A 26,519-nucleotide genomic window follows, 5' to 3' on the forward strand; every position below is an offset into this window, starting at 1 on the left:
TCACGAAGACTACATGGTCCAGAGGGGACTATTCTCAGAGCCTAGGTTCCTGGAATGAGAAGATCTTGGAACAGAGTGGAGCAGAACTACAGGACCTAAATTACTACTGAAACATGAGGGTGGCTTCTTACTACAGCAAAGGTTCATCAACACACAGATGAATGAATAGATCATAGGCTAACAGGAAGTCAAACAGCTAATGATACAGCAATCAGAAAAGTGCCGTGATAAATGCATGCATGGGACAGTATTGAAGAACCAATAACACATGTAAAGACACTTGTTCCATATTAGGCATTAAATTAATGTCTGATTCCTTCACCCTGGACCTTCCAGGAAGAAATAAAAGTCTCAGAGCTAAATAATTATAATGAAGGTCATGTCAAAACATGAATATATTCATTTGTTCCATATGAGATACCTGCCATTAGAATTAATTGGACATATTCTAGCTTGACTCTCAAATTTACCTTGGGCAAGTCCTTAAGCTCTTTGTACCTAAATTTTCTTATCTGTAAAAGGGATGGGTAGGTCTAGATCTGCATTTACTTCAAACAGCAGTTGTGATGATCATATTAGTTAATCCATGAAGAGTCCTTCAAAGAGAGTCTAACATAATATGTGCTCAATAAATGTAAACCATTGTTAGGATTATTATTACTATTCAATAACTAATACCTGCAATAATTTACTGAGATTACTCCTACAGCTTCTCAGTGCCACCAAGTATAAAACACCAAATTTTATTTTTATGTTTAACTATAAACTGATGACCTTCCCAAAATATGCACACATACACAATCCTTTTTACTGTTAGAGCTTCTGTCACCATATTTGAATAATTAATAAGAAAAATTTTTTTCAATTCCTTTGAAAAGACACAGTGGTGAAATACTTGGGCTAAGTACAGTATAACTCACTAGATAGGTTATCATTTTTTGTTTCGTAGGTAAATTCCTTACAAAGAATTTCCATTGTAATTTTACAACTCCAAAATATCTGATCATTTAAAAAGCAATTAATATAAACCTTTAAAAGTTTACCCATTCATAAGCAAAATAGATATACTTCCCTGTCTTGAAAAGGCCGGCTGCTTCATTTCTTGTTTTCCTCCACTTTAACATCGAAGTCATTAAGGGGTTCTTAAACTTTTTGGGGTGACAGACCCTTTTGAGAGTGACTGAAACCTTGGACACTCTCTCCAAAAAAATGCACGTCAAGAATTCAGAATCTTGGCCACATTCTCCTCTGTGATAGATGACGTGATGGCCAGGTGTCAGTGGTAAAAGTGGGTGTGTGGGGGGAACAATAGTTCCCAATACAAAGTATGAACGACAGAGGCCCCAACAGATCTTTCTCAGAACATGTCTCCAAATACCCTATTTAATGGGGATCAGTCGACCAATGGTACCTCAATTTTCTGTGTTCAATTTCCTCATTGGAAAATGGGGGTAATCATAGTTCTTATCTCATGGTGCCGTGAAAACTAAAAGAGGTGATCCATGGAAAGTGCTTGACACAGTGCCCACACATTAGAAGCTCTGAATAAACAGCAGCTACTATTCCCATATTAACATGCAGGGCCCAGAAAGAGGAATAACTTGCCCAAGGTTGCATGGCTCACCGTTGGCAGAGCGAGATGAAACGCTGAGGGGCCTCAAGAAGAGAACGTACAAGTGGGCCAACTGCTGGAGCTCACAAACCAGGGCATCTAGAAATAAGAAGTGCTCAAATCAGCTGATATTTGTTTGTGGCTCAGCTATTCCACCACACCAGCTGCTCAAGACTTTCAGACGCTCCTCAGCATGGCACAGAACGCCCCCTCCGACATTCATTCCGTCAGCCTCAAATCTAATTTCAGTCTCAGAGAGTTTTGTTTTAAGTAGGTCTAAAATTGAATATCCATTCCTATTTATAGTAAAGGGACATTTCCTAAGAAAGTGCCTGGTAAGGATTCGGATCCCCTTTCCTCAGCAGTCCCCCCACAACCCAGGCCGCTTTGGGTCTATGTTGACTCCTTCACTCATTGAAACATGTCTCAGAGGCTCTCAGTGTTGAAGCAGTAGAAGCTTGTCCACAGGCCCATAGCTATGGGGTGTGACCAGGGCCAGCATTAACAGACAGGACCCTAGAGAAGCCAGCACTGCCCCAACTTTGGATGGGGAGCAAGTCAACTCCACAGCAAATGTCAAGCACATTCCTAGGAGAGTAATGAAGAGCTAGTCTAAATAAAAATTCCCAACTTGTCATATCCATAGCATGTTCTGTTCAAAATAAAAAGGCCAACTATCAGACATGGTCTAGTCACAGCAATGGGCCCAATGGGGACATGAGACCTGGCTTACTGGCCCCACCTGCCATTTACTAGCTGAGAAGCCTTGGGAATGACCTTGATCTCTTAGGCCTCGGCTGCCTTAGATAAGGAAACCAACTAGGCAGAGGCCAGGGATCAGACCAAACAGTCTCTAAAGACTGTTTCAGCATAAGAGTAAAAGGGATAGAAGCATATTTATAGCAACACATTTCTTAACAGCAAAATAGTAGAAACTAGCCAAATGTCTCCCTTACTAGATGAGATCAATAAAGGAACAGTCTTAGAACAGAATACTACACAACAGCGAAAACTGATGAGCTGTACCCACAGGCATCAATGTCAAAAAATCCAGGAAATATAATGCAAAGCAAAGACGTGACAATTTTACAATATAATTATAAAGTTCCAAAGAAGGCAGGATAAAATGAAATAACAAATGGTTTAGGTATAGCTATGGAAAGATGCCAAGGAAATAAGCAGCATGAAATTCATGCTAGAAGGTACCTGGGGAAAAGGGAGGGGATGCTATCAAGGAGGAACCCTTAGGAAGCTTCCAGAGACTCATTACATTCTCCTTCATGGCCTGAGGAGTGGGTGGTTGGGTTTCTATTTTAATTTTATTATTGTTCATTAATTATCTACATGTGTGGTCATAGACTCTTTTTTACATGTTCCGTATTTCACACACAAAACAGGTCTAAAGGGAACCAATCTTTTAATTAAAGAGGACTACTGTATTGGAACCAAACACATGGTATACCATTTAGCCCCACAATAGCTTGGCTTTATTTTACAGACAAGGAAACGTTCTGGGCAGTTCAATAAAGAAAAAGGACCACGAGTCCCATGGGGTCTCTTTGTCTGCAAAGCCCACATACTTTCCACCCCACCACATCAGGCTCTGGGTAGGCAGGGCAACTACAATTAATGTCCCAAGCTACCAAGAAGGAAAGAGTCTCAGAAAGATGAAGTGTTGTATTCAAGGTTGCCCAGGAATTTATCATTAAAAGAGCAGGAGTCAATGATCTGACCCTAAAGTCCAGGACCCTCTCAGCATGCCTGGCTAAATCCTGTCAACTGTAGGCAAAGAGAAGCTAGTGTTGCCATGCTAGTTCCAAAAGAGAGGAAGCAGACTAAGCCCCTGCAGTTTATCCCCCCTGATCAGGTTTGCATGAGGTCAGGGACTTTAACTCTGATACTCGTGGCACTGGAAAGATATATAGAAAGATAGGAGTATGTTAATGTGGCAGTCTGAATATAATTTTCATCTACAAATGTGTCTTGCTCTTTGAAAGACCAATTTTCTCCAAGGACACTGTGTGCAAATATGTGCAAATATGTTCACGCCCTCCTTCCCCCAACTCCAAATAACAAAATGGCATGACTGCATTTCTGCTATCCATGGATTTTCTCATTTAAACAGTGCTATTGTCTTTCCTGTTTATGAGTTTGTTTCCCATCTCGGGAAATTTCAACCCACACATAAGCTACAAATGTGCTTCCTTCCATTTTATTTCCATTACTCTTAATTAGGTAGTAAAATACAATCCACCTACGTGAACAAGATGGGTAAAAGAAAGTGAAAGCTAAATGCATTTTTCATTTCACACATAACGATCTGTAAGCAGAGTCAGAGAGTCCCCTGAAGCTAACCCTACAATGCTTCTTCCCCCGGGGACGGAGGGTCCAGTTGTTTACACCCACCACTCAAAGTCAGAGCTGACAGAGCATCGGGATCCAGCCCATTACCTAGCACGGTGTTTGGCACATGGTAATGGCTTATTAAATGTTTAAAGAGCAAATAATAATAGCTCATAATTATAGTAGTTAATACATATAGGAAAAGCTTATCATATGTCCTATAATGGTTCTAAGCATTCTAACTACATACATTAACTCACTTAATCTTGTAATAATATCAAAAGGCTGGTATTGTTGTTGTTTTTTTGTGTGTTTTTTTAATATATTTTATTGGTTTTTACAGAGAGGAAGGGAGAGGGATAGAGAGTTAGAAACATCGATGAGAGAGAAACATCAATCAGCTGCCTCCTGCACACTCCCCACTGGGGATGTGCCCGCAACCAAGGTACATGCCTTGACTGGAATCGAACCCAAACCAGTCAGGGCATATTGTTTTTATCCTCATTTCAAAGACAGGAAAGTGAGGCTCAAAATGATGATGGCACTTGCCCAACATCACATACCTGGGGAGCAACAGAGCTGGGATCCAGGCTGTTGGCCACCTGTGTCTTCAACCCTCACGTTATCCTGAACACCTCTTAGAAGAGATGGAGAGAATGGAGCCCAGGAATGCAACATGACTATAAAGGTCACACACAGTGACACGCTGGAAAAAAGCAAGAGGCTTAGAGTCTGAAAGACAGTTCTAATCCAATTGCCCTACATATTTGGGAACCTGAGAACCTATATTTCCACAGGCTTACTGGGGTCCGGCACCAGCAACTCCAAGAACTTGTTTCCATTTCCTCCACTGTAAAATGATAAAGTAACATCTACCCTGGCCTACTGCAGTGAGAACCAAAATCAGCAAAACAGCCAATGCTCCCCGAATGGCAGCTACCTAAAGGAACTGTGTAAGTTCAAGTCTACATCTCAGGCCATGTACTTGCCCTCTCAGTAACTACGGGTAAACCTACCCAAGAGGTATTTTTACACTCACCTCCCAGAACTAGTAAAAGGCTTACACTAGACACAAACTTAGAAAAAGGTCACACAGAAAGGTGGGGGATAGGTGAGTGGGAATTGGAAGGATGTAGCTTAGGACTCTAGGAGAATGAGCACTTCATTTGCTCCATAATGGGTGCCAGAAAATGCCTAAAAGAATGAACTCAAATCAAGGAGATGGGCAATACTGCTTAGTGGTTAGAGCTTGGCTGTTGAAGCTAGACAGAACCAGGGTTGCATCCTGCCTCCTCCACTTGCTGGCAGCAGGGCAGGCAACCTCTCCAGGCCTTGGTGTCCACATTCCTGTTATAAAGGTTGTGATGAGCTGAGCCCTAGCTGGTTTGACTCAGTGGATACAGCATCAGCCTGCAAACTGATAGGTCCCAAGTTCAATTCCGGTAAAGGACATGTGCCTGGGTTGTGGGCTCGAACCCCAGTGGGGGACTTGCAAGAGGCAGCTGATCCAAGATTCTCTCTCATCATGGATGTTTCTATCTCTCTCTCCCTCTTCCTTCCTCTCTGAAATCAATAAAAATATATTTAATTAAAAAAATAAAGGCTGTGATGATTTATCACAATGGCTAGCACAGAGCAAGAGCTTAGTCAATGGTAGTAAAATCCCAACAAACACTGCAATAAGGGAGGGAAAGGAAGAAGATCCAACCCTTTATCTCTGGGGTTGGTACTCATGTAGTCTCAAGGTGATACAAATTCCAGAGATTATTTAAGAAAAAAGAATTAGCCCAGTCAGAGCGGCTCAGTTGCTTGAGCATCGTCCTGTGCACAGAAAGGTTGCTGGTTTGATTCCCAGTCAGGACACATACCTGGGTTGTGGGTTCAATCCCCAGTCAGGGCATCTATGGTAGGCAACTGATCAATGTTTCTCTCTCACATCAATGTTTTCCTCCCTCTCCCTCTCCCCCTTTCTTTCTCCAAGCATGTCCTCTAGTGAGAATTAAAATAAAGTATTAAAGAATAAAATATATATTTTTCCTCTTACAAGCCCAAGCACTTGATATTTGTAATAAACATTTTCCTTTTCATATTTTATCCATCCACCATGAAGAGAAAGTTAATTGATGAGAAATATGAGTGATGCAAATATATATCCCCAGACATGAGCCTACAAAGTGGACACAGAGGAAATTGTCTTATATAGAACAATTACCATTCATGTAGTGTATGCTTTCCTGTAATGATATCAGCCCATTGAATATTCGGAAGGGTCCTGCACTGCCAGAGGCAGCACAGGCTCCAAGCTTGGGCTCTTGAGTCAGACTTGAGATGAAATCAAGGCTCTGCTCTCTACCCATAGAAAACCACCCTCTCTGGAACATGGAGGAACCTCATGTGATCACGATGCCTTTCCAAGCAATTAACACAGGACTGGAGACCTAGTGCTCAGAAAAGAATGTGTGTGAATATAATGAAACTAAATCTATTCTATATAAAAGCCTAAGCGACCGGCTGACCGTTCTATCGTTCAACTGGTAGCTATGACACACACTGACCACCAGGGGAAAGACGCTCAATGCACAGGCATGGAGACATGGAACAAAATGATGAATCTCAAGAGGGAAGAGGGGAGGGAGGAGGGCAGGAAGAGATTAACTAAAGATTTTATGTGCATACTAGAGGCCCAGTGCACGGATTTGTGCATCAGTGGGTTCCCTCTGCCTTGCCTGCGGGGATCAGGCTGAAACAGACTCTCCAACATCCCCCGAGGGGTCCCAGATTGCGAGAGGGCACAGGCCAGGTCAAGGGACCCCACCAGTGCATGAATCCGTGCACCAGGCCTCTAGTGTTACTATAATGATTATCTCATTATCCCCAATGCGGACAAAAACTCTGAGTGACTGAGCCAAGACCATGCAGCTGAGAAGTCACAGGGCCTCGTCTTGAATCTGGGGCTGTGATCTTCCCCAGCACTCTGCTGACTTTCCTTCCAGGCTTCCTGCCTGGCTCAGCATTTCCTCTCAGCCACTGTGATGAGCAACACTCTGCCTGCAATGACCATCATGTTCCCAGGGTCACCTCCAACAGGAACCTTCATTGGCAGTCCCCACTCACAGCCACACAACACGGTCTTCTCACCTCTAATACTATGCTCAGTGGGCATCATCTGCTGGTTTCTCTGTTTATTCACCAAAATCTGAGCTCCTGAGGGCAGAGGCCATGCCCTGATGATTGCTGTGTCTTGTTACGTAACATAAAGCAGCTGGAAATATTAGCTTATGAATAAATGAATGAGTCCCAAAATAAGAATGCAAAATAGAATAAGAAAGTTGCATGCTTTAGTGAAAGGCTAACTGAACAGAGAGGACACCTGGGTTTAAGCTGCTGTCACTGGCTACCCACTCCTGCCAATAGCATAATCCCCCATCTCTGGATTTCTGGTTTCTCATAAAATAAATCGAATAATTGCATTTGATGATTTGTATGTTTTTTAAATACATTTTTATTGATTTTAGAGAGAGAGGAAGGGAGAGGGTGTGAGAGAGAAACATTGATGTAAGAGAAACATCAATTGGCTGCCTCCTGCAATCCCCCACCAGGGATTGATCCTGCAACCGGAGCATATGCCCTGACCAATAATCGAACCAGCAACCTTTTGGTGCATGGTACGATGCTCGACCAACTGAGCAACACCAGCCAGGGCAGAGTTCATTATTTCTTAAGTTACTATATCTTTTGGCAATGGAAAACCACTGTTTATCTGTGCATGTGACTTTGGTTCTAATTTTATTGGTTATGGGCGTGGAGAAAGAGACAGAGAGAGAAGGATGGACAGAGGGAAGGATGAGAGAGGGAGGAAGGGAGAGGGAACAGAGAAGTCCAAAAGATAAGTAAAAAAAAAAAAAATCTGTGACCTTGGACAAGTCATTTAAGTTCCCAGTGACTTCCATTCTCCCCATCTGTAAATTGAGAAGGCTGAATCAGGTCATTTCTACCATCTTTTCTGATTTTAACTGAAGGGCCTTTTAATTCCACTTTCCTGCGCATGCCTTGAGTCCTGACCTAGAAATCCACTGTACCTTGTAAATGTTTTTTAAAATTCACACCATTGTAAATGGTCAAAGCCTAGAGAATGAATTTAAATCTAAACTTTAAAAAGTGATTTCAAATACCTTCCAATAACACTAAATTTTTGTGCCATTTCAGCATAAATCTTGGGGAAGGTTGCTATCCTCTGTCTTTTTTTATGATTTTAAATGCAGGCCTTCAGAACATAGCCATCCTGGGAAGACTGGGCATAGCTCCAGCAGGGCAGCCAGGAGAGGCCCAGGAATAAGAAGCACCTATCTGCACAGCTGTGATGACCTGGGAATGTAAAATAAAAGATTTCATCCCCCACCGAACCAGAGCATTCTCCCTCTTGCCAGTGTGGACCCAGAAGTGCCCAACAGGCCTCCTTGGACCTGGACACCCAGGGTATCAGATGTGAAAGTCAAAGGGAGCCAAGGAAAAAGGCCTCTCATGGTGCCCATGTGTGTGTAACCAACTCCAACAACAGATCCTTATAATCACCCCTAAAACACATCTCTGATGGCATGGGATCATGAATGTTCTGTTAATTAGTCATTTTAATGAACTTTTTTTTATGCCAGGTAGCCTTTCCACCAACATCTACCAAATATCTGCTTTGTGCCCATTATTTGGACACTGGGGTAGAAAATAATAATAAAGACACTTAGTTGAGCTTTATATAGAAACTAGTAACCCTGTGCACAAATCCACGCGCCAGTAGCTTGCCAGTAGCTCACTGCCGCCCTCCAGTAGCTCTCTACACGCTGTCCCGCTCTCCTGTAGCTTCCCCCGCCCATCCTCCCCCTGACCCTTCCTCATAGCTTGCTGCTCTGCCCCCTCCTGTAGCCCTCCGCTGCCCGCTTATAGCTCGCTGCCCCACCCTCCTGCTGATCGGTGATCCGGTCGTTATGCTGTTGGTTGTTACACTTCACGGCGTAACAACCATTTGCATATTACATCTTTATTATATAGGATATGTAAATACATCCACAGTACATATGTACATACATATACATAAAAACATATGCTTATGGAAGCTAAACATACATTTAGTGACAACTAATTGGTTTCTCTTATTCATCCAGCAAATAGTTACTGGGGCCCATACTTGGCCGGCAGTCCCAGGCTATAAGCAATACAGAAAACACAGCCCTGCCTTCCCCTCTCACCCTAGAGGGAAATCGGTATATGAACAATATTTGTAACACTGAGGTTCGCAGCTGCCTCTTGTTTTAAACTCTGAGATTCATTTCATTCTGCATTTAGAATGTCGACATGTCTTGACTGGACACCCCTTTGAGGCAGTGATTCTCAACCAGGGGCTCTTTTACCCACCAGGGGACAAGGTCTGGAGATAGATGTCTGGGGGTTGTCATAACAAGTAGGAGGAGATGCCACTGACATCTACGGGGCAGAAGCCAGGAAGGCAGCTAACCATCCTACAATGTATGGCAAACACCCACCGGGCATAAACGTTGAGGGGCCTGAGACTGAGAATTCCTGATTCAAGCGTGTTTGACCATTCTCAGATACTAGGGTTAAACTTTAAAAGGCAGGGAGATTTATGGAAGTGGGAAATTTAGGAAAGAAGCCTGAGGTTACATGAAAAAGAAAATCTAAAGAATCAAAGAAAACGATTCAATTGAATTTGCATGGAAATAAAAAACATTTGCAGGACTGCATTAATGTTTGCCTTACTTGAGAGGAAATTGGGGGACATTTACAACTGATGGAAATTTCTTTATACATGACATAAAATGGTGTGTGTCACACCTCCCCCCTCACCGGGGGAGGACAGCGCCCCAGTCTGCCTTTGAGTTTTCCACTGTGTGGGGCCCATGTTTCAGACCTTCCATCTCCCAGTTACAAAAAGAACTTATCTCCAGAAAGACACATGGACCCTGAGGCCCAATTCAAGGTTTGGAGAAGGCTGTAACTCAGGCATCAGACAATCAATGTTCCAATTTGGACGTTGGCACTTTGAAGCCAGAACATTCAGAAACACACATAAAGGCTCTGCTTATGATTGAGGCCCAACTCATATTTATAATATAACCACCTAATAAAAACGGTAATGACCTCCGGCTGACTTTGCACGGCATGCTGTAGCACACAAGCTCCATAAAAGGGTTTTCACAGAACGTGCCTTCAAGAAAATATATCTAAGTTCCTGTTTTTCCTATCAAGACTAAAGAGCCCAGATAAAAAATACCATTTTGCTTTCAAAGTACCGACACATGCTGTATGTACAGTAGATTATCTTGTAATAATATGATACTGTCCTCAAGAAATCTTTCCGCTTATACATGTGACCTTTAAAATAAATATGTAATATACTTTCTTGTTCATCCCCTTTGCAAGCAAAAAAACAGTCTTCTCTCCCTTCCATGGCTACCTTAAAAAAATAAATCAAGGTACCCACTGATGGGCACACTTAGCTGCTAGTAGGTTTGCTCCATCCCTCTGTCTCCTCAGCTTCCATGACCCCTTAATGACGCTCAATGGTGATAAAAGGTTGACAACAGGTAACTCAGCTGATAAGCCAAGTGAGTAGTTAAGGGCATGTAAAGTTCCCTGAAGATAGAAAAAAAAAAAGTGTGTGTGTGTATGTGTGTGTGTGTAGCAGAAGCAGTAGAAGCAATCCTCGTACAGCTCTCTGCCCCTCCAAGCCCAGTTGAAAGCATTTGTATTTAAGGGAAGATAAGGAAATCATCAATAAAATGAAAAGACAACCCACTGAATGGGAGTTGTCTAAAAGGGGTTAATATCCAGAACTTATAAAACTCAGTACCAAACAAACAATCCAATTTTAAAATGGGCAAAGGACCTAAATAGGCACTAGAGGACATACCGATGGCCAATAAACATACGAAAAGATGCTCAACATCACTAATCATCTGAGAAATGCAAATTAAAACCACAATGAGATACCACATCACACCTATCAGAATGACTATTATCAATAAATCAACAAACAAGTGTTGGCAGTTGGCAAGGATGTGGAGAAAAGGGAACCTTCATGCTCTGCTGGTGGGAATACAGGGTGTTGCAGCCACTGTGGAAAGTGTATGAAGTTACCCCAAAAAATTAAAAATGAAACTGCCTTATGACCCAGCAATTCCACGTCTGGGAATTGATCCAAAGAAACCCAAAACACTAATTTAAAAAAAAAAAAAACACATACGCTCCCCTATGTTCATTGCAACATTATTTACAATAGCCAAGATGTGGAAGCAGCCCAAGTGTCCATCAGTAGATGAGTGGATAAAACAACTGTGATACATTTACACAATGGAATACTACCCAGCCATAAAAAAGAAGGAAATTTTACCTGTTGTGACAGCATGAATGGACCTGGAGAATATTATGCTAAGAGAAATAAGCCAGTCAGAGAAAGACAAGTACTATATAATTTCACTCATATGTAGAATCTAATGAACAAAATGAACTAACAAACGAAATAGAGACAGACTCATAGAGAGCAGGTTGACAGCTGTTGGGAGGAAGGGTAGAGGGGTTGAGCAAAAAAGAAAAGAAAAAGAAGTCATGTACACAGACAGTAGTGTGGTGACTGTGGGGGGAGAGGTAGAAGGAGGGTTGTGGGGAAGGGGGTAGGAGGGATAAATGATGATAGAAAAAAATAATTTTTTTAAAGAAAAACTAAAAAAAAAATGACAATGCACAGCAGCTACAAGTGCAAAACAGTGAAGAGATCTCAACTATGTAAGTTTACCTACCTCTCAAATTGCCTATGCTCTACTTTTATTATCTACTAGAGGCCTGGTGCATGAAATTCATGCATGGGCAAAGGGGGTGTCCCTCATCCCAGCCTGCACCTTCTCCAATCCGGGGACCCTCAAGGGATGTCCAACTGCCAGTTTAGGCCTGATCGGACATCCCTCTTGCAATCCAGGACCACTGGCTCCTAACTGCTCACCTGCCTGCCTGCCTGATGGCCCCTAAACATTCTGCCTGCCTGCCTGATCGCCCCTAATCATTCTGCCTGCCTGCTTGATTGCCCCTAACCCCTCTGCCTGCCTGCTTGATGCCCCTAACTGCTCCCCTGCCTGCCTGATCGCCCCTAACCGCCTCTGCCTGCCCACCTGATGGCCCCTAACCACCTCTGCCTGCCTGCCTAATGCCCCTAACTGCTCCCCTGCTGGCCTGATCACCCCTAACTGCTCTCCCCTGCCAGCCTGATCAGCCCTAACTGCTCTCCCCTGCTGGCCTGATTGCCCGTAACTGCTCTCCCCTGCCAGCCTGATCACCCCTAATTGCCTCTGCTTCAGCCCCCACCACTGTGGCTTTGTCCGGAAGGATGACCAGAAGGACATCCGGAAGACGTCTGGTCTATCCAGTCTAATTAGCATATTACCCTTTTATTAGTATAGATTATCTATTGTTTCTACATCTGAAAACTACCTCCTAACTCTATCAGCAAAAGTGGATGCAAGAAATCAGCAGTTGCAACTTCTGGTCCAGCAAAATGAATCAGAGAGGGTGGCTCCCTTTGCCACTAGCATAGGCATGAACAGATTTCAAGAACATAATCACTAGCTCCTTGTAAAATCCAAGTTAATTTTTTCCCATTGAAAATGAGTTATCTGCGGCACCATTCTGAAATGCATATCAGAAGATACATAAAAGATTATTAAAGAAGAACTGGATATAATTTTTCTAGCCTTATTTTCAACCCCTCCAGGAAACATATCCCAAAGGGGAAAAAGAAGCATGTGTTTGTTTTTTTAAGCCAGGACAATGCTTGATTGCAAAGCCTTTCTATGGCACACCCAGGGAGACAGGTCCCTTGGCTGGGATTTGAATGTGCTGATACAGATATGCTAAGTGTACTCATGACAAATTAGAACACACCAAACAAGCAACAAACAAAAACCTCTGCTTTAGCAGTAAATATTTGTTGAATGGGTGAACAAATGGATAGTTTATGATTGATGATAAAGCTAAATATTTTGGCAGGAAAGTAAATAAGAAAGGAATAAACAATGAAGTCCTAAGAATAAATAAGCATTTTTGTCAAAACTATGTATAATACAGACCACCTAATGGGAAAATTTTTGTAATTTCAATGCCTTGTTCACTAATAAATCAAGAACATGTACACCTTTATTAATTTCTTTAAAACTTCTATATGAAGCAAAGTATTATTTCTTGCCTGGAAAGCAATCTTTTGATGGAAGTAAATAATCTTACAAATTACCATTCTACTAATATTTGACATAACAAAAAAACTTATCCCAGAGTAAATCACCTTTCTAATTATGTTGAATAAATTCAAAGTTGCATTATTTGGAGATTTAAAAAAATAGAGTGTTTAAGTTACAAAGAGCTTTAACCTCTCTGAGAGACCTGCCAAGTCCTTCCTCATTCCCTTACCCTCCCTGGACACTCTGACCTCTCCTCTCCTAACAGAACAGCTTGGCCCTGCCCGCAGGGTCTGCCTGGGGATCTTTCACACCATGGCTGCACACTACAATCATTTAAGGATCTTTTATAAACTATCTGGGTCATATCTTTCCCAAGACAACGATGTAATTACTTTGGAATTGACCTGTACATAGGTATTTATTAAAGAAGATCTAATGTGTAATCAGTGCTTGGGGGCTCTGTCTCATCCCTGGAGAGTAGCTGAAGCCAACCCTTTAGAACTGGAAGGCTGAACGTCCCTCCCAAAATTCCCACAGGGCTTAGCATCCCATTTTGTAGTAGCTGGTCCTACTAGGACCTGCCACTCTGTCCAATGTGACAGCTGAGCACACCTGGTGGTAAGTTCTTGGTGCTGCGCTCAGTGCATGATCAGTGGGATCTCACTGACCCCTCACAACTGCTCTCCAAGTCAGGCGACATTACCAGCACCACTTAAGTAGTGGAAGAAACTGAAGTGACATCCTTGCCTCAGGTCACAGAGCCAGGAAGTAGCAGAGTCGTGGAGCTTGGATCAAATTCTGATGACAAAGGCCATTGAGTCAGACCTCTATAACAAAATACCACAGACTAGGCAGCTTATGAACAGAAATATATTTCTCACAATTCTAGAGGCTGGGACGTCCCAGATCAAGGTACCAGCAGATTCCGTGTCTGGTGGAGCCCACTTGCTAGTTCATAGACAGCCATCTCCTACGTGGTGGAAGGGGAAATGAAGCTCTCTGGAGTCTCTTTTATAGGGTCCTAATCTCATACATCAGGGCTCCACTCTCATGACCTTAGTGCCTCCCAAAACCATCACATTGGGGGTTAGGTTTCAACATATGAATTTGGGGAGAACACAAACACTCAGTCTACAGCAGCCATGCTTCTAACCACCCATTGTTTATTAACCACCTGAACAGCAAACAGTTGCATAGTGCTGGCTCTGACCCAGGCACTGCTCCAAGCTCTTTATGTAAATAAGCACATGCATCCTACCAGACCCCTATGAGGTCGGTCAGACAAGGATAAGAAAAGAACCCATATACATGCTGTCTACAAGTGACCCACCTCAGAACAAAACAGGCACACAGAATGAAAGTAAAAGGATAAAAAGGATACATCATGTAAATGGAAACAAACAAACAAAAAAGCCAGAAATAGCAGTACTTATATCAGACAAAATAGACTTTAAAACAAAGGATATAATAAAAGATAAAGAAGGGCACTACATAATGATAAAGGGATACATCCAACAAGAGGATATAACCCTTGTAAACCTTTATGCAATCCTATATAATAAAAGCCTAATATGCAAATTGTCCCCTCAGTAGTGATTCGACCAGGAGTTCAACAGGGAGACCAGGAGTTCAACTGCTCGCTATGATGCGCACTGACCACCAGGGGGCAGTGTGAAACATGGCAGGCATGGGCGATGCAGTGCTGGCAGCAGGCAGCAGTGGAGGCGCTGCTGGCCCCAATGGGCCCTGATGAGAGCCGGACCATGGAGGGATGGTGGAGCAGGTGAGCGGGCGGCACCAGGCCAAGGCAGGTGCGAGCAGGGGCCCGATCGCCCCACCGATCACCAGATGGCAACCAGCGGTAGCGGTGGGAGGCGGGGCCGCCACCCGGCTCCCAGGCACTGAGGGAGAAAGGGCAAATAGCAATATTAAAATATTTCTTCTAATTATTTCCCTTTCAATGTGCACGACTCCGTGCACCAGGCCACTAGTCTAACTATATAAAGCAAATCTTGTCTATAGAATCAGAATCTTTGTGGAGAGGCACTCAGAAGCTGGCAGGTGATTCGTATGCATCTAAAATTTGAGAATCATAGACACATGTATGTAGTACTCAACTCTAGTTACTGCCAAGGGCATATCTGAAAGTTAGATAAAGAGAACTACAATACGGTGATGCACAGGACTTTCCCCAGAAGTCCCATTCTGTCTACATGGAGGACTCAAAATGTAGGCCATTAGGGTTTAGTCTACATGACCTAAGAAACTTTTATCAGGGCCCAGCAAAACCTAAATGAGATCCTCAAACTGGGTAACCTTAGGAGAGTTTGAAAAAGGGACTATTTGCAAAGGCCTGGGTAGGGCTCCAGGGAAGCCTCAGGCACAATGCAGACTGCAGGGCTAGGAACCATGGGAGCTGTTATTGGAGAGCTGTTACCACCCAAAGTCCTGAAGAGACACATGAAGGAGCAGTCAGTCACTGGAACCTAAAGAACGATAGACTGGCCCGGCCACTGGTGTGGCTCAGTGGTTCGACTCCCAGTCAGGGCACATGCCTAGGTTTTGGGCTTGATCCCCAGGAGGGGATGTGCAGGAGGCAGCTGATTAATGATTCTCATCATTGATGTTTTTATCCCTCTCTCCCTCTCCCTTCCTCAATCTGAAATCAATAAAAAAAAAATATTAAAAATAAAAAAAAAGAACAAGAGGCTGGGTGGAGAGGGCCATCCTATTGGACGGTGACCTACGATGGAAGAAAGCAACCAGCATGCAGTGAACCTGAAATGAGGGAGATGGAGAATAAAATCCCCAACTTCACTCATGCCCTTCCATTGGCCTCTGCCAATGTCCCCACTGGCAAAATGAACCAGAATCCAGAGGACAAAGATGCTAAAGAAGTCATACCTGTCAGCCTTCCAGCATGCGGAGCAGAATGGAGGCAGAACCTGGAGGGGTAAACAGAAGGTGTCCAGGACAAGCCCCGAAAACACTCAATACGAACACTGCATATCTGTGACCCCTCTGCCGGAGGGAAAGTGCCTCCAAACAATTACCAACCGGAGTAGTCACATTCTCACCCACAGTCCCAAGGTTGGTTTGGCAATACCAACCAGAACTGCTAAAATTCCACCTCTGCCTAAAAATGAGAGGTAGGCCATCAGCCAAGAAATGAGAGAAGATTTGGAGCTGAGGTCCTCATTTCAAATCCTGTGAAATGGAGCCCCAAATTTGATTTGCTTTCTCAATGATCAAATGACTATAAATAAAACCATCACCTTCTCTGCCTACCTTGGTATGTCTCCCATAATCATCACAGGAGACAGTGGGTATTAGGTGTCTTCGTGGAATTGCCAAGCCCTATAAAATGTAACTTACAATTGCCCCCACTTAGTGCAGTACAGATGTGCAAATCTGTGCATTAGGAGGAGAGAGCAACCAATTTTGCTTTTACACTTGGATAATCAGTGTCCAAATCAAAGGCGAACCACAACATATGCTTTGGTGCAAGTGTCCTTATTTTTAGCAATGCATCAGGGAGACGAAGGAGTCACTGGAATGTACAGAATTTGGCAAAGCAGCATAGCATGCCTCAGCGACTTGGAGGTGGGTTGAGAGCATGTGTTTAACAGCCGTTTTCATGAACCCAAAAGGAGAATAGTGAGGACTGTCACTGCCTCCTAAAATTGTTGCTACTTTAAGCATTTCCTACCTTTGACTAACTTCCCTTTAAAGTAAGTTCATTGTAGTGGGGGCAGGGGGAGATGGGTGGAAGAAATGTCCAATGACCTGGCTCTGACACGCTGCCTCTGTCACTAGCTAAGCTATAAACGTCGGGGATTAAAGCTACTAACCTGGAGTTTCCAAACGGTGAGGTGGGTTGCCTGGGGTGATTGTTTTACACCTGTCTCAGGGCCTAACAGGAGGGCTCCTGAAGGTAAGGGGGAAAGTGGTGGGTCAGGAGGGGCTGCTGGCTGAGAGCCATCCCCAAAGTCTTTACCAATTTCATTCAGCGGAGTTACACGTTAAATCTCATGTTTAAACAGGTTTCCACTGCTTCAAACACAACAAACAGAAACCACTTTGAAGTAGCTGATCTTTAAGATTCCTCAAAATGTGCCATAAGATAATGTTATGAACTCAGTCGCACCCCATTGTATTAAAAGCTGTGACAATACGAAGTAATTGCCCAACTCAAGCTTCTAGTTATAAAGCATGAACTAATGTATTTAATGAAGCTACAGAGTAAGAATCATTTATTTAGAGTGAAATTAATACCATGGCTCTCAGGCAAGTTTGTTATGAATATTTGTCAGAATAAAGGTAGACTGGGTCTTCTCCCGCCAGGCATGGGTGAGCTACTTCAGCAATGATTTGATCACGACATGTTAGCAACAGCCTGTGGTTAGAAACAGGCAAGCCAGCCTCCATCATTCAACCAAGAGGGTGCCCCGGGTAACACAAATAAGGCTGTCTGCTCACTGACCAGCTGGAACAACTGCCTCTTGTATTATGCAAATGAGGACAGACTCAGCATCAATTCATTGGATAAAGGCTGATCTCCAAGTCACCTGTAGAATATGATTTACTACTCTCAGCGTTTTGCAGACAGGGAAATTGACACAACAGAAAGAAATCAAGGTTGAGGACTTAATTCCAAGAGTGGTCCACTATTTACGCATGTCATTAACTTTGGGTCAATTATTTCACCATTCTGATCCCAGTTCCTCTACTTGCCAATGGAACGGGTGACATTAGTGCATATGTAAACCCAGGTGATGCTCTTAGAAAAGTACTTGGCACATAGTAAACACTCAATTAATACTAGGGATTGCTTTTATTATTTTAGTTGTCAATAAGTTAATATGCCAAGCACTTTAAATACTATTAACATCCCAGTCATCAAATATTTATTGAGCACCTATGAGGTGCTAGACATGGTTCATCATTTCATTGAACCCCACAACAACCCTTTGAAGTAGGTTATGATAATTTTCATTAAAAATTGAGGCTTAAAGAAATTAATAACTATCTAAAGATCAAAACTGGCTGACACAAAGCTAGTAGGCTCTATCTTCCCTGGAGGCTACTGTGAAGCTGACATGATGTTATGTAAACAAAGCATCTAGCCCAGAGAAGGTACTAATAAATCGCACCTACTATCATAATCATTTATGTTACCATACTGCTTAGTACATTGTTTCCCAAATATCAATCATATACCACTGGAGGCCCGGTGCACGAAATTCATGCGGCGGGGGGGGGGGGGGGTCCCCTCAGCCCAGCCTGCACCTTCTCCAACCTGGGACCCCTTGGGGGATGTCTGACCCCTGTGGGATTGGGCCTAAACCGGCAGTCGGACATCCCTCTCACAATCCTGGATCACTGGCTCCTAATCGCTCACCTGACTGCCTGCCTGGTCACCCCTAACTGCACCCCCTCCACTGGCCTGATTGTCCTTCACTGCCTCTGCATGCCAGCCTGATCACCCCCAACTGCCCCCCTCTGCTGGTCTAGTCACCCCTAACTGCTCCCTCTGCCGGCCTAGTCGCCCCTAACTGCCCCCCCTGCCAGCCTAATTGCCCCTCACTGGCCCCCAACTGCCCCCCTGCCAGCCTGGTCACCCCCAATTGCCCCCCTGCCGGCCTGGTCACCCCCAACTGCCCCCCCCCCGCCAGCCTGGCCGCCCCACGCAGCCTTCTTGTTCAGTCGTTTGGTCGTCCCTCACTAACCCCCCTGTCGGCCTGGTCGTAGGTGGCCATCTTGTGAGGGTGTGAGGGTCAATTTGCATGATACCTCTTTATTATATAGGATATTTATATATTTTTATCATATTTAACATGTGTCTTTACTTACTGAATACTTTTATTTAACATGATTGGCACTGAATTCAGATAAACTGCTTAGTACAAAGCCTGGAGCACAGTGATGATAAGAATGAGAATGATGGTGATAATGCCTTTACTATAATTACTGAGTGCCAATACTAAGGATACAAAGGTGATATAGCAAAGAGAGAGGGAGTGGGACAAATAATGAATGTGTTACAGCAAAAGATAAGATGTGTTTCTGTCAGGAAAAATCAAGGATCCTCCAAGATTATGCTTCACCCCTCTCTAAAATATTTCCATTCCAGAAACTTCCAGGGAGTGGCGAGGAGAAAGTCTCTTGATTAATCTGTTTATTGTAAAGCCCCACAAGGGACTGTTCCTTTGTCATCCCCAAAGGGAGGCTTCTACACGACAGGCTAATCACTTGCAAAATTACTCTGAGGAGCTGGATCTTAGTAACATACAAGCAGAACGGCACTCGGAGCATCCTCACATGGCTGGTTTTATAACTCAAGAAAGACTGCTCTGATTTAGCTTATTTTTCCAATTTGCACTCAGAAGCTAATGTAACAAATGAATAGTGGTACCTGTCAAATGAGAGGGAAACAGAAGTGAGGAAACAAGCCTTGGTAATCAATCCAGGCGTCTCACATCTATTCAGGAGGGAGTGTAATCATCGTGGAGTCCAGAGCATTAAAGCATAAGGCTCTTGTGTATTTTTATATAGAAGATGTTACTCTTAAAATACTGATCTGTAGATTAAACACTGCCTGCACCTCAGAGTTGGGCATGTCACTCACGCAGTGTGCTCACTGCTCTTTCATATGGAGGCCTCCATGCTGCGCAGGTCCAGAAGGCATCCCCTCCATGTTCCAGCCAAGCTTTCAGTGGAACATTTCTATGAGGAAACCAGTCTCCCCACTATTTTCTCCCGCACATGCCATCTGCCTTGGCTACCCTGCCATGCACAGTGGCTCCAAATCCATTGAAATAAGTCTGTGTACGTACAATCCGTTCCCTAAGAATGTGGCTTTATAACTCCTCTGTCTATCCCAACCCTTAATGTTAACAACTGGACATTCGTTCTGAGATGCCTCTCAGAATGGATGGTGTGAAATTAAACATTTAGCTCACTGCTTCCCAGATCTAATGACAGCCTCTGGGCCTAGGTGAGCTGACCCTGAGAACTTCCCCAAACCGGCTCCCAAGTCAAGGTGCTGAAGGAAGCTGTGGCTGCTGCTTAAAGGTCACAACAAAGAAGCTCCTGGATGGTCTGTCTGCCTGTCTGTCATAAGAACAGAGCCTGTGGTCTGGGCTGAGTTTTGCAATAGGTCTCCAGTATACAGGACAGATGAATGCTTTCATTCCCCTCCCTGCCACAGGTGTGAAACACATCCACCCTGCTGCCAACCTTATCTAAAGGTGAACCGACATGCCAAGGTGCTGTGTGTGGTTGGGGAGAGCAATACCAAACCAACATCCTCTCAGGCAACATCGAAGAAGGAAACACAGGGCGAAGGCTGAGAGGCAGACAGATGAGAGACCCTGATCTGCTGATCACGGACTGCGGCCGCCCGCCAAGCTGCCTCACCTTGCAGTCTGTCCCCCTTTCTGAGGGTGCATCCTTACCTGCCAATGTTGGTGGGAGGCTCATGTACTCATTCTTTCAATAAATATTTATTAAGTGCTCTATTAGTTTTCTATTGCTGCCCTAACAAGCTTTGTGGCTTTAAACAGCGCAATTTTATGGTTTTCCGTGATACAGAAGTCCAACAAAGGTCTCACTGGGCGAAAATACAGTGTTGATAGGACTTCACCCCTCTTGGAGCCTCTAGAGGAGAATCTACCGCTTTGCCTGTGCCAGCTGCCAGAGGCCACTGATTCCATGGCTGGCGGCCCCTTCCTACATCTGCAAAGCCAGCAATGGAGCCTGAGTCCTTCTCATGCTGCACTCCAGGTTCTCTGTAGCCAGGAGGGTCTCAGCTTCTGAGGGCTTGTGTGATTATTCTGGGTACACCTGGATAATCCAGGACAGTGCCTCATCTCAAGGCCCTTAGCCTTAGTCTTATCTGCAGAGCCTCTTTTACCATATAAAGCAACATGGTCACAGGCTGCAAGAATTAGGGCATGGGGATCTTTAGGGGGTATTCTTCTGCTTACAGCAAGCACAAACTGTAGATATCAGTGGACAAGAGGAAGATCTTGCTTCAGGGAGTAAAGATTCCAGGGTCAATCAACAGCAGACATAAAAAATAAGCAAAGAATTCAGGATGTTAGGGGGTATGAGTGCTATAGAAAAAATGTAAACAGAGGAAGAGGAAGCGGGAGGGGAATGACAATGCAGGGGAGCGGACTCTCATATTAAAGGTGAGGGTAATATGTATTAGAGAGAGTGAGCTGCTGGTCAGAGGGCAAATGCATGAAACTGAGATTATGGGAAATGACAAGGTCATTAATTTTCACAAATGTATTTAGAGAGCCAAGCATATACTTTTTCTTTTCTTCCTCCCAACAGCAATTATTTTTCAATGAAAAGCAAAAGCCTGCTAAAATTTATCCCTCAGGTGCTTACGCTGGGGTATCTTGGCCCAGGGTGAAGAGTGCAGAGGCCCAGCTCTTCAACTAACAAGTGAAAGACTTGGGACATCTTCCCTCCCCAGATCCCAAAGTCTTCATGGGTCCACTGACACTCGACCCTGAAATCTTGTGCTATTTGGAGAAGAGTGGTCAGTAAGTTTAATTAAAATAGTGTGGTACTGGGATAAAGGAAGGCCTACAGACCAAAAATAATGGAATAGAGAGCCCAGAAATAAATCCTTGCATATGTATGGTCAAATGATTTTTGACAGGAGGGCCAAGACCATTCAGTGGATAAAAGAAAGTCTCTGAAACAAATGGTGTTGGGAAAAATGGATAGCCTCATAGAAAAGAATAAAGCTGGACCCTTACCTTACACCATATACAAAAATGATTTCAAAACAGATCAAAGACCTAAATGAAAAACATTACACTATAAAACTCTTAGAATAAAACATAGGGGAAAAGCTCCATGACATTGAATTTGGAAATGAGTTTTTGGATATGGCACCAAAGTCACAGGCAACAGAAGAAAAAATAAACTATTAGACTATATTGAAAAGGCACAATCAACAGAATACTAGTAAAAAGGCAAGGGAGAAGATATTAGTAAATCATAAATCCAATAAGGGTATAATATACAGAATATACAAAGAACTCCTATAACTCAATAACAACAAAAAGACAACCCAATTAAAAAATGAACAAATAACTGAATATACATTTTTCCAAAGAAGATACACAAATGGCCAACACTACTAATCATTAAAGAAACATAATTCAAAACCACAATGAGATACCACCTCATACCCATTAGGATGGCTGCTACCAAAAAAACCAAATTAGTGCTAGAGTGGATGTGGAGCAACTGTAACCCTTGTGCACTGCTGGTGGGAATGCAAAATGGCTCAGTTACTATGGAATACAACAGCAAGGCATTACTCAAAATATTAAGAATAAAATTACTGTATTATCCAGCAATTTCACTTCTGAGTATACATCCAGAAGAACTGAAACAAAAGTCTTGAGATATTTGTACACCCACGTTTTTAGCAGCATTATTCCAAATAGTCAAGAGGTGGAAACAACACAGTATCCACTGATGGATGCATAACTACACAAATGTGCTATATACATACAATGGGGTATCATTTTATCCTTAAAAAGGGAGGACATTTTGAAGTTGGCTACAATAGGGGCAAACTTGAGGACATTATACTAAGTAAAATAAGCCAGTCACAAAACAACAAATATTGCATGATTCCACTTATATGAGGTATCTAGAGTAGTCATATGCATAGAAGCAGGCAGCAGAATGGCAGTCGCCAGGGTCTAGGGAGTGAGAGAAATGGGGAGTTGTTTGATGGATCAGTTTCAGTTTTGCAAGAGAAAAAACATCTAGAGATTGGTTGGACAAAAATGTGAATATAGTTAACACTTAAAAGTAGTTAAGATGGGCCCTGGCCAGTGTGGCTCAGTTGGTTGGGCATTGTCCTGTGCACCAAGAAATGCCCAGTTCCATTCTCAGTCAGGGCACATACCCTGGTTACAGGCTCGATAAGGGGAGTGCAGGAGGCAGCCGATCGATCAATGTTTCTGTCTCTCTTCCTCTTCCTCTCTCTCTCCCCCTCTCCCCCCTTCTTCTCCCTCTCTCCTCTCTCCCTTCCTCTCTCTCTAAAAATCAATAAAAACATATTTTTAAAAGGCAGTTAAAATGGTAAATTGTATATTATATGTATTTTACCACAATTAAATTTTTTAACTTAAAAGAATAATAATGTAAGATGGGTAAGGAGGTGTGTATACGATGTTTGTACAGCATGTTAGAAATGTAAGCTCTGCCCCCCCCGTCCCTCACCATGAGGTGCTCTTTGCGGAGACAGATGGTTTATACAGAAACACAAACCCCTCCCAGATAACTAACAGCGCACAAAATGGGTTGGTGTCCGCCCAGGGTCACAGCAGCCACAGGATACACTTTCTCAAGGTTTCTGTGGCAGACCCCACACTCCCACTGCCCAGATGAAGAACTGAGGGATACGCTATTATTCAAACATTGCAAATCATCGCAAGTATGTTAACATATTTTGAAAAGGTAGAATAGAACAACCTTGAACACCTTTTTAGGTGTTCCCACAAAATTCTCCCTTGGATTTGTGTTAAGCCCTTTTTGTTCTTCAGAATTCCAGAGAAATTCCTAGACAGAGGCATGGCCTCACCTACATAAAACAAGATGAGTGGCAAAAACAGCTTCACAAGCTCATTTCTCCGTGCGAGTCCAGGGCATCAGAAAATCACCTTTCAGATGATCTGTAACGCATTCACTCAGCAAACATTTAGTTAGAAACTACCCTAGACTAGCCCATGGCCAGCCCTTGAGGACATGCAGGTAAATAAGACATAGCCCCTGCCTTCGAGGAGACTAAGTCCAGTTGAGGAGTCAGAGACAAGACCCTGTAATTACATTTCAGGGCGTGCAAATTCCAGAGGCAAGAGACAGCATGAGGCACTCAGAGAAAGAGTAAATAGCTCAGTAAGAGTGGCTTCCAGACAGGAGACGAGAAAGAGAAGAGGCTAAGAAATTACTGGGTTAGAACGAAGTGCAATTTAACTCCAGCCATATGATCGTGTGTCCCCATTTAAAAAAAATATGTTCCCAAAATGGCAAGGTGCCATGGAGACAACCAAATGGTGCTTCATTTCATTGCTGATTTCATTTTGCTTACAAAAAATGATGGCTCATTGATCGCTCCCCTTGGGAGGAATTTAAATATGTCCTTAGCCACCTCTTGAGAGGTGCACATCCCAGTGAGTTAGGAGCATGGGCTGTAGAGTTGGCAATGCCCAGGCTTTGATCCCAGCTGTGCCTGTCGCTCCCTAGGTGTGAGGTCTGAAGCGAAGGACCGAGCTGCCCAGTGCCAGTGTCTACAATATATCACGGGGGAAAGAATGCTATTTCACTGGGTTGTTGTGCAGGTTGAGTGAAGTAACAGAGATCAAGTGCTTAGCACATGGTCAGCACTTCCTAAATGACATGGATGGTATTCATCCACTTATTCATTCTCTCATCAGACGTTTAATAGGCACTGTTCCAGACACTGGGGATGAGATAAATAAGGCACAGTCCTCTCTCCTCAAAAAGCCCTCAGGCTAGTGGGTCAAACAGATATAATTATGCAACAGGACAATAGAATGCCAATTTGTTTTCTCTCTCTACCACTCAGGCCCCTTGAAAATAGGGCGCTGTCCAGTTTATCTCCGTAAGAAGAATAGGGCAGAGTTTTTATCAGTTTTCATGGCATCTACAGGGACTTAAGAGTACTCCTGTAATACTGGTGACAAAGGAACCCAAGACGGAATAGAACCTGTTATAGTTCTATATATTCTAGAATAGAGCCTGGAAGATCTAGGAAAAACCTAGACCAAATGGATCAGCTCCTGCACTTTGCAGATGAACAAAGGAGGTTGAAAAGCCCTGAGTCACCTAAGGAAACTCCATTAGTTGGGGGCTTGCTCCTGAGATAAAATTCTTCCCCCTTCCACACAGTGCAGTCTCATTCTTGCTCCTCTTCACCTGCTCTTTTTAAATATGTATTTCTCTCTCTCCTCCTCCTCCTCCTCCTCCTTCTCCTCCTCCTCCTCCTCCTCCTTCTTCTTCTTCTTCTTCTTCCTTCTCTCTCTCTCTCTCTCTCTCTCTCTCTCTCTCTCTCTCTCTCTCTCTCTCTCTCGGAAGAACATGATCTCCACATCAAAGTTTTCAAATGAAGAGGGGAAACCGGAAATTCTGGTCACACCGACTCTGCTGTTCTAGGAGGCCATATACAGTCTCCCATGGGCCTGCAGTGGCAATGAGGAGGCACATGGAACTAAGTCACGGGGACCTTGGCAGTGACATCATCAAAAGCAGTCTAACCCATACTAAGCTTTCTTCAGTAACTCCTCAGTATCTTGCATGGTCACTGTCACATTATAGATGAAAGTTTTGGGCCTGCGTGGCCCTCTTAACCGTAACATTCTTTGAGAGCCCATCACAGTGAGAAAAAAAAAAATGGAGTGTGAGTCAAAAGACCTGATGGGATTCAAGTTCTATCTATTCAAGTTCTATCTATGCTGCTCATTAGCTGTGTGGCCTTAGGCAAATCATTTAGTTTGAACCTCAATTTCCGCCTATAATGGAGATAAGAACACCTACTCCCATAGGGATGCTCAAAGTATAAATTAGATAATATCGATAAAAATATCTGCAAAAGGTACTCATTCCAATTCTAGCAGTTCTAGTCAGACACCCAAATAACCATGCTTATGCTCCTGATATAAAAATCACCGGAAGCTCCTTATTCATGGACACTGACATATGGCCAGTGTGTGCCCTAAATTTATCCTGGTGGCATGACTAATCAGAGCCCCAGCATGCAACCTCTTTCTGGACTACATCAGACTTATCCTGTATAAACTTACTCGTTTCAGATCTTCCCTTGAAAAGGCCTTGCAGACATGATTCTGGCTTGCCCCAAGAATGAAGCAGTGAGAAATCAAGGAGAAAAAGAAAAAATCCGGCTTTGGCTTCTTTTCACTTTTTCATCCTATTGTGATCTTCATTATTTTTATTTTTTTGCTTTTTCCCTCTTCTCCCAACTTCCTGTTCACAAACTTTACTCCTGTTTACCACAGTCTGAGCTGGTGCCAGAGTTGAAACCTGCTTTCTGGACCTCCAAATTCCTAACCCAAGCTGTGGCTATTTTTCCTTCTGTGTCTGCATGCCTCATGGCTCACACAACCGTCCCATGGCATCCTTCTATCCTCAAAGCGTCCATATGATCATTTCTTGGAAATACGGAGTTTAAGTCTTTCAACCCTGTTCCCAGCAACCGTGCTTTTTCTCCAGCTGTGTGGGAGAAGCTTATCTGGTCCTCGCCATAACCA

General features: G+C 43.4%; 1 protein-coding gene across 6 annotated transcripts in view; it reads right to left on the reverse strand.

The window, feature by feature from the left end:
* Positions 1–26,519, reverse strand: part of DAB1 (DAB adaptor protein 1) — a 1,124,084-nt gene that overhangs the window by 342,500 nt on the left and 755,065 nt on the right. Inside the window, exon 1 of one of the 6 annotated variants that reach the window (XM_080658162.1) lies at positions 1,625–1,711. The exons of the other annotated variants lie outside the window; for them this stretch is intronic. The gene's annotated coding sequence lies outside the window, so the exon portion shown is untranslated. Of the gene's footprint in view, positions 1–1,624; positions 1,712–26,519 lie in introns of those variants that run through there. 6 annotated transcript variants of the gene reach the window in all.

Source organism: Plecotus auritus (assembly GCF_963455305.1).
Source record: "Plecotus auritus genome assembly, chromosome: 2".
Classification (NCBI taxonomy): domain Eukaryota; kingdom Metazoa; phylum Chordata; class Mammalia; order Chiroptera; family Vespertilionidae; genus Plecotus; species Plecotus auritus.